This window comes from Quercus suber, unplaced genomic scaffold (assembly GCF_002906115.3).
Source record: "Quercus suber isolate HL8 unplaced genomic scaffold, Cork oak 2.0 scaffold_89, whole genome shotgun sequence".
In the NCBI taxonomy this organism is placed as follows: domain Eukaryota; kingdom Viridiplantae; phylum Streptophyta; class Magnoliopsida; order Fagales; family Fagaceae; genus Quercus; species Quercus suber.
This window is the reverse complement of record NW_027069554.1, coordinates 230,992-237,341: the sequence shown is the minus strand read 5'-3', so window position 1 is coordinate 237,341 and position 6,350 is coordinate 230,992. Positions and strand designations below refer to the sequence as shown.

The 6,350-nt window shown below is 36.8% G+C and overlaps 1 pseudogene; it reads left to right on the top strand.

The window, feature by feature from the left end:
- The first annotated feature begins 2,812 nt into the window (after window positions 1–2,812).
- On the top strand, window positions 2,813–3,724 carry LOC112034219 (metalloendoproteinase 2-MMP-like; annotated as a pseudogene).
- Window positions 3,725–6,350: the final 2,626 nt, after the last annotated feature.

The window sequence follows — 6,350 nt, the reverse complement described above, 5'->3', positions numbered from 1 at the left end:
ATAAAAACCGTGTTGGTTTGAACATTGACCTATCATAATAAGCCACCCCCAAGTCCAAACAGTAGTAATGGGTAAATTCTTATTTGTTGGACAAGGGAGATCTTCAGATCAGTGAATGCTTCCATCAGTCTTGCACCCTTTTGTGTGTTTACGAGTACCTTGTACTCGTTAGTTTGGTCTAATGCTGTAGGTATGGGGCATCACGGTTGTTCTGTGGTCACAGTCTGTGTACACACAATTTTATAACTTGTGCAATTGAGTGGATAATGAAAAGTAATGAGCCGCACAAAGCAGAAAATATCTACCATTCACAATTGTACAAGTCAACAAATTGTAAAATTGGATGTGATTGGTTATGTCTCTAGAATTCTGTGTCTCAGAAACCAGGCTTTGGATACTTATATTTTAAAATTTAAACGGCAATCCTTGAGCCATCTCAGTGCAATAATGCGTTTGGCCAGATAAGAAAGTAGCCATCTTTTATATTATATGCTCGAAATCATGACTTTCTATGTTGTTTTGCGTATCGATTCCCATGTTTGAAATAAATCAATGATGACTTCTTTAAGTTTGCGTATCAGTTCCAATGGATTTTTACATCACAACAAAGTGTGCATGACTTCAGCTTTTCACTTTATGAGTTTTTCCAATCGAATCTTCCCAAACTCATTCAGATACAATGCCAACGCAACTTTAAAGACTTCCCTCCATTACAGGCTCAAAACTAACAGATTATATCATCTTAAAACACACAAGAATGTTCAACTTCCTCACTACGCTTATCACATCATATATTCAATCAGATTTAAACTGAAATAGAAGTCTCAAGCGTCACTGCTTGTCTTATTGCATATGTTCCATGCCTTATTCAACATATCTGAACCACCTTTCATTTACCTGTAAAAAAGGAAAAGAAAAAGAAGCACCTTTCATTTATCTTGTGGGCCAACTATTGACGATGGATGTGAAAGTTTGGGAAAAATATAACTCAGCATTGGGACAGTTCAGAAGATTTTTTTTTATTTATTTAAATTTTCTTATTTATGTAACAGAGAGGATAATGCCAAAAAAAAAAAAAAAAAATTGTAACTTTAAGTCTCAGTTTCAGTTGATTTTTTAATGTGTATAAGTGTGTAATAGATTTTATACTAAGATCGTTACTGAAAACAATAGAATGTATGGGACTGAGGTCAGTCCAAGAGGATTTTGCATTCCACTTTTGCATTCCAGTCGAAAGGTATATGTTAAGAGATTCAGATCACCTGATGCAATTATAATCCATGGCTAAGATTGAAAGTTGAAAAAGCAACTTTCAATCTCAACCATTAAATAAAATATATTAAAGGAAAGTTAAAAAGTAAAAAATGTAAAAAAATTTGTGAGAGAAAGTGGGTGCATTATTGCACCTGATCTCATTCCTACATTAAGACCCAACAGTAGAGAACTAGTCTCCTTCTAGTATTCTAAGGCTAATTAACTTGAATTCAGACCTTCTAGATTTCCTAGGGTACTTCACTAGTAGATTTTTTAAAATCTTAACTATTCTTTTATGATTTAAGGGTTTAGATTCTGTCAAGTTAGCATTCCACTAANGTTATATGGAAACCAATAGGTTAGCTTCGGTGTTAGATAATGAGGAGACCAAAAAATTCTGGGCAGGCAGAGATTGAACGTGCTAAATAAAATAAAGACCTTTGCGTGGCAGGCTTGTACTGATTCGCTCCCTACGTTGGAAAATTTGGCGAAGCAAAAGGTGGTGCTTTCAGACAACTACTCAAGCTGTAACAGGTAGCCCGAGATAGTTGTTCATGCCTTACGAGGTTGTGAAAATTTGAAGGTGGCCTGGGGTACTAACTTTGATGAGTTGCGTAATGCGACAAATCATTTTTTTCTCCTTTGTTGATCTTTTCAGGTTAGTGATGCAGAATCCTTGAGCAGCTGAAGGGGTTTTCACGATTTGTTGGTTTATATGGAACCGACGCAACAAAATCAGAGTAAAGGAGATAGTGGCACCCTTGGAGAAGAACTTAGACCTAGCCTAGCAGTACCTTATGGAGTTCCATTAGCTACGCAACAAACCTATCACCAAGAAGCTGCCAAAAAAAGTCATTTGGAAGCCACTAGATGCAGGCCTGTTAAAAACCAATTTTGATGGTGCGGTATTTGAAGATTTGGGAGTAGCAGGTATCAGTGTCATGGTTCAAAATTCCTTCGGTAAAGTTTTGGCAGCTCTATCCAAGATCATTCCTCTGCCCTCATCTATAGTTGCCTTGGAAACTATCGCAGCTTGAAGGGCAGCCCTTTTTCTTCATGAACTTGGTCTCCACGGCTCAATTTTGGAAGGAGATTCAAAAGCATCAATTTTGGCAACTAAAAATCTGTGCTTTCATCATCCTTTGGCGGTTCATTTAATTAAAGACATCATGTCTTCAGTCGCAGCTTGAAGGGCAGCCCTTTTTCTTCATGAACTTGGTCTTCACGGCTCAATTTTGGAAGGAGATTCAAAAGCATCAATTTTGTCAACTAAAAATATGGGCTTTCATCATCCTTTGGTGGTTCATTTAATTAAAGACATCATGTCTTCAGTTAGCTCTTTTCAGTATTTCTTTTTCTCTCATACACGTTGGCAAGGCAATGCTCTAGCACATGCTCTTGCTCGGAGAGCGAGATTTTCTTTTCCTGTTTTAGTTTGGATGGAGTCTGTTCCTTCCAATATTCATAAGGTTTATGTTTTGGATTCTTCAGCAATAAAATAATTCGGCTTGTTTTCAGGTCTGTTTCTCCAAAAAAAAAAAAAAAAAAAATCTCAGTTATGGCTTATAAAGCTTTTTCACTGTTTTCATTCAATCTTCTCCTCCTTCTCCTCCTTCCTTTCTATTCTCATGCAACTTCATGAAACCCCCATGACAAGAAATTGTCATCCGTTGAGTATCTCAAACATCTTCAAGGATCTCACGAGGGAGACAAGGTCAAAGGCATCCATAACCTCAAAGCCTACCTTGAAAATTTTGGTTATTTGAGCTATAACCATTCCAAAAATCAAACTCATACCTATGAATCTATGATGATGATTTTGATGAACTCTTGGAATCTGCCATTAAAACTTACCAACTAAATCACCATCTCAACACCACTGGGACTATGTATGCAAATACAGTATCAACAATGATGATGCCTCGTTGTGGGGTGGCAAATATTACCAATGGTACGAATTGGATGAGCTCACGCAAGAAGAAACATCACCACCGCCATGGATCTTTTTATACCCACTACTCTTTCAGCAATGGTAATCTCAAGTGGACCTATGGATTTCTCCCTGGCACCCCAGCTAAAGCCATGAACCCTATTGCAAATGCATTCCAAACATGGGCTAGCAACACACAGTTCGCTTTCTCGCAGGCATAGGACTACACAAACGCGAATTTCAAAGTTAGTTTCGAAAGGGGGGATCATGGAGATGGGAATACTGTCGCCCATTCTTTTTATCCAACGGATGGGAGATTCCACTATGATGCAGATAATCAATGGAGTGTTGGAGCAGTTCCAGGTGCAATGGACTATGAGACAGTTGCCTTACATGAAATCGGGCACCTTCTTGGGCTTGGGAGTTGGGCATAGCTCAGTTCAAGGGGCCATCATGTGGCCTTCAATAAATTCAGGAGTGACTGCTCATAGGTTGCATCAGGATGATATCGATGGCATTAAAGCCTTATATAATTCTTAAGCGTCCAAGGATTTGCAACTTGAAATTATTTAGAAGATAAAGCATCTGTCATGTACTATTAAATTAAGTGCAAATGCATGTCAATTATTTTAAAAATAAAACACTTTGTCATGTATTATTAAATTAAGTGCAAATGCATATCGCTAGGAGTTCTAGAGCATTTCCTAATTAATAAAAAGGGAGAAAGATTAGTGCAAGAAACATTAAAGCTTTTATTAACTCATAGGAGAAAGTGAGGCTCGATTTTATCCGCAACACTTATCACATCAAATGTTCAATCAAATTTAAACTAAAATGAAGCCTCAAATGTCATGCATATGTTCCATGCTTTATTCAGCATATCTGAAACACCTTGCTTTCGTGTACTTATCAAAAAGGAAAACAAGAAAAAAAGAAAGAAAAATAGAAACAACTTTCATTTCTTTATTTATTTACCTTTTCCGGGGTACATAATGCAACATGCATATTACAATTTTGGTTGAAAATTATGTTTTATTTTACCTAAGTAAGCTTGGACCCCAACATTTTGGAGTTAAGGCTTTTGTTGTTATTGTATGCGTGGAGTAGGAGAAAGTATATGATGTTTCAAGAACTCCACGTCAGCATCTAGTTGGTGTTTTGAAGCCCAATAAGAAAGTAACACCTGACTAAAAATAACATGTCAGTACACCATACCTTATACACCTGAAAATACAAATATACCCCTAAAAAATTTCAAACCCCCGCCTAAACACCCTTTTCCCCTTCAGCAAAATCAAAACTCTCTCTCTCTCTCTCTCTCAAGTCCAAAGCTCCATATCCACTGCTTAGCATCACCGCCGGAAAAATTTTCAAACACTCGCCCTCTCTTGCTTTTCCCCTTTTTGCAAAATCAAAATTTTCATCTTTCTCCCTCCGTTTCTCTCTACACCACCACAACACACCAACACCTCCATGGCTCCATCTTCTCTCTCTCAACTCCAAACTTTGACAGCTGCTGCCTAGCATCGCCGTCGGAGATAGAGATACACTGTCGATCATCACTAGTTCCAACGAGACTGACGTTTGTCTCTTCGGAAAACGCCCAAAATTGTCTCTTTTTCGTTGTTTCCAACCACCAACACCAGAAATTTTCTCCGCTTCTAACACCAGACGTTGTAGGAAGGTTTTCTTCTCTCTCTTTTTGAATTTATTTTCTGAAATTTTATGTTTACATGTGTCTTGTTTTGTTATTTATTTATGTTTTATAAATTGACATATACATTCATATCTAGAAAGGAACATGGTTTTAAAAATCGAACCGGACATCAAACCGTTTATTTTTCAATTTTCGGTTCAACCCCGGTTTTTGACCGGTTTTTGGCCGGTTTTCCGGTTGTTGACCGGTTATGGGACTTTTAACCGGACCGGATTGGCATCCGGTTCCCGGTTGAACCGGTCGAACCGGCCAGTCCGGTCCGGTTTTTAAAACAGTGGAAAGGAAACTTCTACTATTTGATAAAATGCTTCAGTGAGAATATTGATTAGATGATGCATTTATATGGGATTTATAAACATAGGAATCAGAATAGCCAAAGTCTGGGAGACTAGCAATTCCGGATTAGCTAAGTTTAAGTTGTTTCTGGATTAATAAAAACCATTTGTGATCAGTGTCTATCCATACCAATTTTATATGTACATGTCACTATCTATCTATCCACATATACACTCACATTTCACTAACAATACAAATTTGTCCTACAAGAATTCATAATTCTTATTTTAGAAATTGTTATCAACAAGATTTTGGTGTGCATCTTGCATGCATACTGTTAGACCAATAAATTCAGTCACTGCTTTCCAGGAAAGATACCTAATCTGACTTGAGTAATAAGCTCACCCAACTAGTACAGTGACTTGCATTATTTGCTTTTTCATAGTTGGGATTTTCACAATTTGTTTCATTCTTTGTAGTAATTTTTTTTTTCATGGTGCAGGGATGGATGCGATGCTTTTGTTCCGTTGTTTTTGTTGAAGGAATTGGTTTTGATAAATAGTTTCTTCCTGAGAGTCTCCTCTAAGGTATTCAATCTATCTTTTTGCCCTTTTCCTAGTTTGAGTTTTTGTTTGAGTTATTATGAAAAATTATGATATTTTGATAATTGGAGTAAAGCTCACTTGAGCGTATGTTTGTTTATGGCTGAGGACTAGCGGGTGGCTGGCAACAATCCTTTTTTATGACTTTATGGTGGTTAATGTTATGTTGTTTTATATATATTTGAGTCATCTTTGATAGGCCAAAAACGAATTGACCCATTGTGATTAAATTAATTGATTAATTAGCCAAGTTATTAATTAATCAAATTAACATGCAAACGCGTGGTAGCACAAACAAATCACCAATAAACTAAGGCTGTGTTTGTTTCGTGTAAAACGTTTTCCGGAAAATACATATTTTCCGGAAATGTTATTTTCCGGAAAAGGAAAATATTTTTAAGTGTTTGGTTGAATTATGAAAATTGTTGTGGAAAATATTTTCATGTGTTTGGTTCTATTAGGAAAATGCTATTTTCCGGCAGCAAATTCCGGCAACAACACAACAACAACAACAACAATAACAGCAAATTCCGGCAACAACAACCACAACAACAATCAGTTCATAAAAAAA